This window comes from Tripterygium wilfordii, chromosome 6, assembly GCF_013401445.1.
Source record: "Tripterygium wilfordii isolate XIE 37 chromosome 6, ASM1340144v1, whole genome shotgun sequence".
Classification (NCBI taxonomy): Eukaryota; Viridiplantae; Streptophyta; class Magnoliopsida; order Celastrales; family Celastraceae; genus Tripterygium; species Tripterygium wilfordii.
Window position 1 is genome coordinate 3150611 of NC_052237.1, and position 10504 is coordinate 3161114.

The 10504-nt window shown below is 39.6% G+C and overlaps 1 long non-coding RNA gene across 1 annotated transcript; it reads left to right on the top strand.

The window, feature by feature from the left end:
* Positions 1 to 856: 856 nt before the first annotated feature.
* LOC120000446 lies at positions 857 to 2084 on the top strand. The gene is made up of 2 exons (XR_005468624.1): positions 857 to 985; positions 1510 to 2084. It is a non-coding gene; the product is annotated as an uncharacterized LOC120000446 (long non-coding RNA).
* Positions 2085 to 10504: the final 8420 nt, after the last annotated feature.

Here is a 10504-nt window from a genome sequence, read left to right on the forward strand (position 1 = left end):
ATAGGAAAATAAGACATGGAAGCCTACAAGATAGCCTTCTTCCAGAAGTTTCCATATCCTATCAGTCAGGTGCTTATTGCACGGTATGATTTGCTTACTTTGCTAGAAGACATCTCGAGAAGGTGAAGGTCTTGCTACCAATTAAGCCTGAATCACGAGATAAGAAAGAAGCTGCACTCTGGAGGACTACTTGCAAATGAATGTCCAAATAGAGAAAAGCAGGCCCAGGCCCAAAGATATGCGACCGACTATTTTGGCAGAAGATGAAGAATTTGTATGGGATCCTGATGACCTAAACAGTGACCAAGAAGACTTAAAGCACTTATAATGGTGTAAGTTTTGTTGAGCCAACAAAAATCAATATTGGGTCTCATCTCTATTACATAAAAAGTCAAGTCAAACATGTCTCACAATACAATCACATCAGCAAAACATAAATTTCTATACATTATTCATTCACAACCAACATGGAGGTCAATAATTTCTCATGCCTTTGTGTTCTCCACAATAAAACTACACTAAAACACAATATCTCAATACAATCATATTAACAAAACACGTTTCTCAATATAATCACATCAACAAAACATAAAATCTCATATATTTTGATTGGTGCAGCAAAACTTTCATCATTATTATAAGTGCTTTTAGCGATTCCTTCCAAAAACGTGTGGGGTAATTGGGTAAAGGGATAAAGATGAAATAATAAACGTGTGGGGTAACGGTAAAGATAAAATAATCCTGGACGCTTTTGAGGGTCCAATTATTGTGATGAGTCAGAGTAGAGTTAGTTAACTCTACTCTGGTTTGTAATGAATCTCATATAATTGATGAGTCTAGTTGATGAGTCTAGCATATATGGTCCTTAGAGTTAGAGGAACCATCACCTTTTCTATTTGCATGAGTTGGCCTTGGAGTATCGAATGCAGATTCACTTCAATTCGTTTTCGAAGATAGTCAAGGAGGACCAGGTTCTATCCAATATGTATGTATAGATTTTTGTTAGATGTTTATTCTTCTATGATTTTTTTTTTCCAATTGATCTTCAGAATTGGTAATTAAGATTAGGGGTCAGCATCGAGCCGATCCCATTCGATAATATAAGGCTCAAGTTCGGAATGATAATTCGGTCTTCGAGTCAGACTTCACACAAAATAGCTGCGTAAGCCTGTCCTGACTCAAATGAGTTGGGCTGTATGTCGGGTTACTGTTCTGACTTCGGGCTAGCTCGAATTTATCCCATGTGATTGGACTTTGGGCTTAAAAACTAAGGCTTAGGTCAGCCCAAAAGTCTTTCCGGGCTGCCTAAGCTCGACATCTTTTCAAGCTTGGGCGGAGCTTTTGCCCGAGTCCGGTCGATACTCAACCGACGGGCCATTTGGTGATCAATAATCGAGATGATCTTTAAACTTTTATTATTCTGTATGATTATTCTTTAATTCTTTTAATTCCTATCTACTTTGTTTAGTTTATTACCTAATTCTTGATTATTCTTTAATTGTTTTTTAGATGAATCGGAGACGGCGAATACAAACTTTCAATGGCAGACGAATCAACGATCGGACTGTGAGTCAAAGTGCTGAAGATGGTGAAACCGCCCAATGAACCCAATATGAGGGGACGGGTACGAGTCATCATCGGAGACGGCATCATGGGGTATCAGACTTCGAAAACCTCGAAAGGAATTTCGTCAGTGGAGAAAGCGAAAGCTTAAGGCTTCAAATCTCTGATCTGCGAAAAGAAATAGTGTCGATAGGAAACTATTGTAATCGGATAAATTGGCTAATTCTAGAAGCTTTAGTCAAAGAACAACAGCAAGAAGTTAGAAGGCTTAGGGCCCTGTTAACTCAAAATCAGTTGCATTATGCAAAAAGATTTAAGAAGTACAGAGAGTTAAAAATAATAATTAGACTGGGGTAGAGCTAGACATCCAGGATTCAAAGTCACTGGGAGATGTAGGCATAATTGTTAAGTAGGGTTAGGGTAATCGTTAAGTAGGGTTAGGGTATATAAATGTAAATGTAATTGTACAGTTGTTGCATCTTGTATTCTTTCTCTAAAATAGTGTAAATTCTCTATAATTCTGATTATAATTGGTCGAGCCTCGTAACTTTCTGTGTTTTATTTTTCGATTGCTTATTTCACTTATTCTATATTGTTGATATAGTTTCCAACAGTAGTGGGACACATTTTTTGTAATTTTTAAAAGTCATTTATATGACATTAAGATAATCACAAATAATAATATCAAATAATAAAATAGAATTTTTTGAGAATATTTGCTGTCCCCCCTTCAATTTTTTATTAGAATTTTGTTTTGAAAACTCTTTTTTTTTAACTTGGTAATTGTATTACTTCCACGCTCGATAGATCATATAAACCTTTAGATGTGTTGATGGAGCATAATAGAACATTCATATATATCGTCCCCTGAAAGAAATAGAATTTGGAAAGGAATTAAGTTGGTCTAGAAATTAATAATAAATCAATGTTATATTGAAGTCGGATTTGGAATGCACACTCGATAATTGTCGGGGGGACATTGGGGGCTTGATACATTTTTGCTTAACCAACTACCAATACCACTATATGTTCTACACAATTTCACTGGCGGTCCCAGTGCCAACAAGCTGCATCAGCCTAAGACAACTCATAAATGAAATGTTTGGAACAGAACAAGAGGATGACTAGAAACTAGAAGGACCTTGTATTGGGAAAAGAATACAAGCAGACTTCACAAGAATTAGCAGACGTGAATTAGCAAAGATTAGTTCTAGAAGATGGAATAGAAATCCAAAGACAAATAGAAGAGATAAGTACTCTGTTAAGCAAGTCGGTTGCACATCTAGTGGCATGTTGAAATTTGATCAAAAAAATTGGGTGTTAGTTCGAAGAATGTCCGAACGTGCCACTCAAGTCTCCAATTATTGAAGGGAAAGAAAAAAAAGTATGTGGGGTACACAAGAAGTAAAGATGAAGCAAAATTAAATAGAGGATGTGAAATAATTTGAGGGAGGCATAGAAGAGTTAGCGTGGTGGAATAGACAGATGGCTTGAGTGTTCGTGAGCATTGTAAAAGAATAAGAGGGTTCATTCTCGGGTTTTGTTTGAGTTTTTTGGTGAGAGAAAATTGAGTGTATGGTTGTAATGGTATTTTAAATGATGAATTTTTCGTTCGGTTGTCTTTTGACAAACCGTGATTTTTTTTTCTCCGGTTTTGGAGTTTTTCAAGTATACTATTACGTTGAGATTGTCGCACTTTTCTATTTTAATTTTATCTATTGTCGTGTGATATATTTGTCAAGAATGATCATGGGTCTAATTTCTCAACATGGCATGGGTACAAAATTCTATATGCCTCAGTGTTTGTTGTTGCCTAGTCGAGCTTAGGCCGAGCCAAAATTGACCCCAGGTGTCGGGCTTCGAGCCAGGCCCTACCTCAAAAATGGGGCCCAGGCCCGCCTAAGGTGTCGGATCGGGCTGCCCAGACATGGTTTAATTTCGGGCCGGGCCAGCCTAGATCTACGGGTCAAATGTTGACCCCCTATTTCCACTATCAGAAATCTACACCCTCATAATAACCAATTATATTGTCCGCTTCGATTTATTCGCTTTCCGAGGATGCATTGATTTTACGGATGTGGTATATATTATGTCTTAACATCCTCCCCCGGTAGAACTGAGTTCATAATCTTCCTCCCCGGTAGATTGGGATGAAGACTTTAATTTGCTGAACCATTTGGTGTTGCTTAAAAATTGCGTATGGCGAAATGGTAGTACTGGGAATGACAGTTGAAAGTAGCATCGAATAATATCGAACTGCTAAAGAGGAGAATCCAGCGAATAAAAGATGGTGTCAAATCATAATTGCTTTTTCATTCAGGCCCATCCTCCACTGTTTTATATTGACTTTTCATTCATGCCCATCCTCCACTGTTTTATATTAGGAAATTGATAAACAAACCCTCCTATTTTAAACCCCTCCCCGGTTTGAATAGTGCAACCCTTTATATTATTAGCTTTTTCAGACACGGACATGTCCTTGTCATTTTTTGTCAAGTCATGTTCTACCGAATTTAGTTTTAGAAGCTGTATACTTCTGTAGACTTCAGAGATTATTTTCTGAAGAAGATAAGATGAGTATAAGTTTACTCTCAGCCTGTGCAATCATGTCTACCTTCATTTGGGCTGCCCCTTCTTGTTTATGTATGATCCTTATAGCACACATGCTATCAACTTCCACTAGAATCCTTATTCCAAGCTAGCACCAAACCTTGAAATATTGCCCACAACTCCCCTCCTGTTGTGGAGCATTTGCCGATGTTCATAACAAAACCTCCTATCCCTTGCCCATGGCTGTTCAACTCCGGTTTTACGTTTGCTTTGGGGTTCCTCTTCCCTCCTCTTTGAGTTGGAGGTAGATTTTGTAAAGGTCCTCTTGATATGAGTTTTAGTTTAGGGGGTTCTTGGGCCTAAGAAGCACCGATACGGGTGCGGGAATACGGGATACGAAGTACGGGGATTCGTCATTTCTTTTAAAAATTAGGATATGGATGCAACGGGATACAACCTATATAAATATAATTTTTTTTTATATATTTATATACATATATTCAACAAAAATAACTAAATGTAGAGTTGGGGTCTGTCGCTGACTCTCTAATCTCTATCGTGAGGTGGAGATGATGAATCCCTTCTTTCAATGGGCTTGGGTTTTATGTCTTTGAAGTCTTTTAATTAAGTGTTAAATGGATTTATGGCATATGGGCTTTTAATTCTCTGAATTGTTTCAGCCCAAATTTGTTAAAAAAACTTAAAAGTTTTTGGCCCAAGAGTACTTGAGAAGTATCCCAACCGTACTAAGCCTTATCCGAAATTTTTAAAAAAATAAAAAAAAAATTGGAGCTGCACCCGTGGCGCATTCGCACTCCAAACGCACCCAGTGCGGGTGCCTGAGCAAAACTAAGGTGCTAGTGCTTCTTAGCTTGGGGCTATTCAATTCTGGTTTAGGGTAGGTTCGGGCTTTTCAAATCTAGGTTCTTGTTGTAAGGGTTTTGCTGCTATACATTGGTGGTTGTTTACTTGTTTTCTTGCATTTTACTTTCTTTTCTTAAAGATAAAATTCACACAGATTTATCAAAAAAAAAGGGTGGTTCAAAATGTCCATGTTCTTGGGGCTATTGTTTCTTCACTCTCGCTGAAATAGCATTGTATTCGTCCTCTGCTTCCTCTTTCTTCACGGGTGCCTTCCCTTTCTCAGATAACATTTTTCATAAATTAACAGAACAAAGGAGGAAGGTACTCCAAGTCTCCATGGAAGAAGAGAGGAAATTAGAGAAGACATAAAACATTTTTTTTTTTTTGGTGAAGAGAGAGGTCCATAGAAGTGAAAATTGAGGGGAGGGGAACAAGAAGAGGGAGAGAAAGACAAATAGACCTTTCTTTGGTGAAGAGAGAGGTTTGTAGAAGTGAAATTTGAAGCAAATAATGGGCCGTTGGATTTCCTAATGGTGGCTACTCCGGTTGTAGTGAAGCTTCTTTCTGCACTTTTAATTCATTGATCTACGAACCGTTTGCCTCCAGCGGTCAAGGGATGGCCATTGATTGGTAGCCTAGGTCGTTACCTGAAACCACCTTCACATGATTATATGCAGCCTGCAACTTGTACCCCAAGTCAATCTTGGTCGTCTAAGATCCCAATATCAAAGTTTCTCTGTCCACAAGAAAGGGCATTGTTCATTCTTACATATTCACAGCGATAGCACTCAATTCTCTCAACTTCCAACCTTCAAATATTTGTCTTTCTCACCTCTCACTCTCCGTCACACATCTTGTTAACTGTTGACTTTGTATATAATCAGCTCCTTAATGATAGGAATATCTTAATTATAGGCAGTGTATAATCTTGTAATTAAGTCTCTCCAATGTTAGGTAGTGATTGATGATTCTCCAAGTAATTAGGGATTGTATATGGTGTATTTAAAGGAGACCTTGAGACCGTGTAATAGTAAGAAAACTATCAATAATATTTGATTCATCTTTCTCCCAAATCTGTGCTTTCTTTCAACTTGGTATCGGAGCCTCGTTCTTCACGATGACTGACAAAACTGCCGCTGCACCTCTGGTTGTTGTTCAACCTAATGGTCCAGGAAGTAACTCCGACAATTCCAATTTCCAAATCGGTATCGTGTTGAATGAAGACAACTATGATTTATGGGCACCACTTGTTGAGATGCATATTGCAGGGAGAAAGAAAATGGGATATCTTCGAGGTACGCTTACGGCTCCCTCCGAAGACGATCCAAAGTATGGTGATTGGTTCTCTGAGGATCAACGAGTTAAAAGTTGGCTTCTCTCTGTCATGAAGCCTGAGTTGATGAAGCGCCATGTCCGCTTGCCGACTGCAGCGGCCATATGGCAAGCTGTGAAGACTTCATTCGTGGATGACAAGAATGAGGTACGAGTTTATACTTTGAACCAAAGAGCTGTCCGTATACGTCAAAACGGGAGACAAATCTCTGTTTATTTTGGTGAGTTGTTTGAGATATTTCAAGAGTTGGACCACCATAGTAGGGTGGTTATGAGTTGTGCCCAGGATATCAAAATATATCAAGATTTCAAGGAGAGACAACGGGTTTATATCTTCTTGGGTGGCCTTGATGATGAGTTTGAGCAAGTTCGTGGTGAAATCCTTAGAAAGGAACCTCCACTTGATCTCCAGCCATCTTATACTTACGTTAGATGCGAGTTTGATCGAAAGGAAGCCATGAAGGGTGAGGGGGAGAACATTGGGGCTATGCTTGCCCGAAATAATCCCTCACGAAATCGGCCAACTGATGATCGATTCTCACGTAACAAATGTGCTCATTGTGGGCGTCCAGGACACTCTAAACAAAAGTGTTATGAGCTAATTGGTTATCCGGAAGGATGGGACAAGACAAGGGATTCACGACACAACAAGCAACGGGCATCTATTGCAGCAACAAAAGCTTCTACTGACTCCCATGAGGAACCGGACATAGTGTTGGACCAAGCTACTGCATTAGCTACAGCTGCACGTCATGAAGGTAAGGTCATATCAACCAATCATTCTGTTTTGAATAATGCATGGATAATTGACTCTGGGGCTACGGCCCATATGACTTATGATTCCAATCTCCTTAAAACTTTACATATATCCTCACAAAGTGACATGACTACTGCAGATGGTAGTATTGTTCCCATAATTGGGGAAGGTACTGTCCATTTAACAAATGACCTTCATCTAGATACTGTACTTGTCGTTCCATCTCTTGATTATAATCTCCTTTCTATTGCTCAAATAACTGCTACTTTGCAATGTATTGTTATTTTTGGGCCAAACTCATGTGTTTTTAAGGATATCCAGACCCGGAGAACGATTGGTTATGGCACTAGGCGCGGGAAGCTATATTACCTGGACCTTACATCGGAAAGCACTGGTCACCTGACTCGAGCCCTTATGATGGATGGTTCTCATCAAAATTCTAAAAATATTTCTGATATTTGGTTATGGCATCGTCGCTTAGGACATGCTTCGTTTGGTTATTTGCGGAGACTATTCCCTAAATTGTTCTCAAAAGTTGATGTTTCTTCTTTTAAGTGTGAAGTTTGTGAATTGGCGCATAGCCATCGGGTTCCATTTTCTCCTTGTCAGAATAAAAGCTCAGTTCCTTTTATGATAGTTCACTCTGATGTTTGGAGCCCATCCAAAATTCCTACTTTAAACGGAGCTTGTTGGTTTGTTACTTTTATTGATGATTGTACACGCATGACATGGGTTACTCTTATGAAACATAAAAGTGATGTGTGTTCTATGTTCCAGAAATTTCATAAAATGGTTACTGTTCAGTATGGTGGTACCATCAAAGTCCTCCGAAGTGATAATGGTTGAGAATATGTGAATGCCGCGTTGAAATCCTTTTTGGATACTCATGGTATTCTTCATCAAACCACCTGCCCTAATACTCCACAGCAAAACGGAATTGCCGAGCGAAAAAATCGTCACCTTTTAAATGTTGTCCGAGCTTCTCTACTAGAAGCACATACCCCAGTCTCATACTGGGGCGAAGCTCTCCTATCAGCTACCTACTTGATTAACCGAGTACCATCCAGTATCCTCAATTTTCAAACACCTCACCACACCTTAACTACCTTGACTGTTGCTCCTACTGCATCCAATCTCCCTCCTCATGTGTTTGGTTGTGTGGCTTATGTACATTTACATAAGCATCAACGTGATAAACTGGAACCCCGAGCGTTACAATGTATATTTGTTGGGTATGGTATTCATCAAAAAGGGTACCGCTGCTATCACCCACCTACAAAGAAAATTTTTGTTACTATGGATGTCAAATTTCATGAAATGACTATGTACTATGATAAACCTGAATTTCAGGGGGAGAGATGTGCTGAAAGTGTCGAAATTCAGTCCCTACAATACAGTGTCATACCAGCTGATGGTGATGAAGAGTTGGCAGTTGGTGGTGATGCAAAAGTGAGTGGTGATGGTGAAAAGGTGGCAGCTGGTGTTGGTGAAAAGTTGGCAGTTGGTGGGGACGTAAAAGTGAGTGGTAGTGGTGAAAAGATGGCAGCTAATGGTGGTGAGAAGGTGGCAGCCGGTGGTGGTGAAAAGGTGATTGAAGCTATTATAGATAAGCTAGCTCAGTGTGGTGCAAAGGTGACCGAACAACATTCTGTAGATGAGCAACCCGTTTCGCCTCCCACAACTGAGCAGATTGTCATAACTAATCATCCAATGACGGAGCAAGTGGTGGAAGAGCAGGTAACAGCCGTGGATAAGGTGACTAAGCAGGTAGTGGATGGAAAAAATAAGACAGGTACTGATATGGTTTCTGCGCCAAGTTTGATGCCACATAACCAATCGTCTCCGGCAATGGAAATTCGTCCACTCTCACGTCTCCCACCACGAGTAAACCGAGGTATTCCAAAACCTGTCTATGAACCTGATCCTAAATGTACTGTAAGATATCCTTTGAGCAATTATGTGTCCACTAACCGATTGTCGGAATCAAATAAGTCATTCATTTGTCAGTTATCCCATGTATCGATTCCTAACAGTATGTAGGAAGCTATGGCTGATCCCAAATGGCGAGCAACAATGGATGAAGAGTTGAGCTCATTAAAAAAGAATGCTACATGGAGAATAGTTGACTTGCCACCTGGAAAGAAGCCAGTGGGATGCAGATGGGTTTTTACTATGAAGTATTTGGCAGATGGATCAATTGATCGATACAAGGCGCGACTAGTAGCGAAAGGATATACACAAAAATATGGCATTGATTATTCAGACACTTTCGCGCCAGTAGCGAAGATCAATACTATTCGGGTACTATTATCCCTGGCAGCAAACCTCGATTGGTCTTTGCATCAATTTGATGTAAAGAACGCATTTTTACATGGAGAGCTACAAGAAGAAGTTTATATGGACCTTCCACCAGGATATAGTCTACTTGGCACGCATAAGAAGAAGGTATGCAGATTGCAGAAATCCCTCTATGGGCTCAAACAGTTACCCAGAGCATGGTTTGGTAGACTGACTCAAGCAATGCGACGTTTTGGCTACAAACAAAGTAATGCAGATCATACTTTGTTTATTAAGAAGAAAGAAGGTAAAATAACAATTCTTATCGTGTATGTTGACGATATGATAGTCACAGGAAACAATGAAAGGGAACGGGTAGCACTTCAGCAATATTTGTTCAAAGAGTTTGAGATGAAGAACCTTGGTTCCCTAAAATATTTTATGGGGATTGAGGTATCCAAGAATAATTCTGAGATCTTTCCGTGCCAAAGAAAATATATCCTAGATTTATTGAAAGAAACAGGGATGACCGCTTGTCAACCAGCCGATACACCATTAGAGGAGGGACTGAAACTTGGGATGAGTTCAAACCAAATACCCGTGGATAAAAGGAGGTATCAACGGGTAGTAGGCCGGTTAATGTATTTGGCACATACACGACCTGACTTGGCACATGCGCTTGGAGTGGTGAGTCAATTTATGCACAATCCTGGAGAACAGCACATGAACGCGGTCATGAGAATACTAAGGTATTTAAAAGGGAGTCCTAGAAAAGGTATTTTGTTCGTAAGAAATAATCATCTCAATGTCGAGGGATATACCGATGCTGACTGGGCAGGGTCAATAGATGCTAGAAGATCCACGTCTGGTTATTTTACATTTGTTGGCGGCAACCTAGTCACATGGAGGAGCAAGAAGCAACATGTAGTTGCTAGGTCTAGTGCTGAGGCAGAATACCGTGGAATGGCACTAGGAATTTGCGAACTATTATGGATTCAGTTTTTGTTACAAGATTTGGGTTATAGTAATGGTCAACCAATGCAGTTGTTTTGTGATAATCAAGCTGCTCGGGATATTGCACATAATCCAGTTCAACATGATAGAACAAAACATGTAGAAGTTGATCGATTCTTCATCAAGGAGAAGATAGAGAGTGAAGTT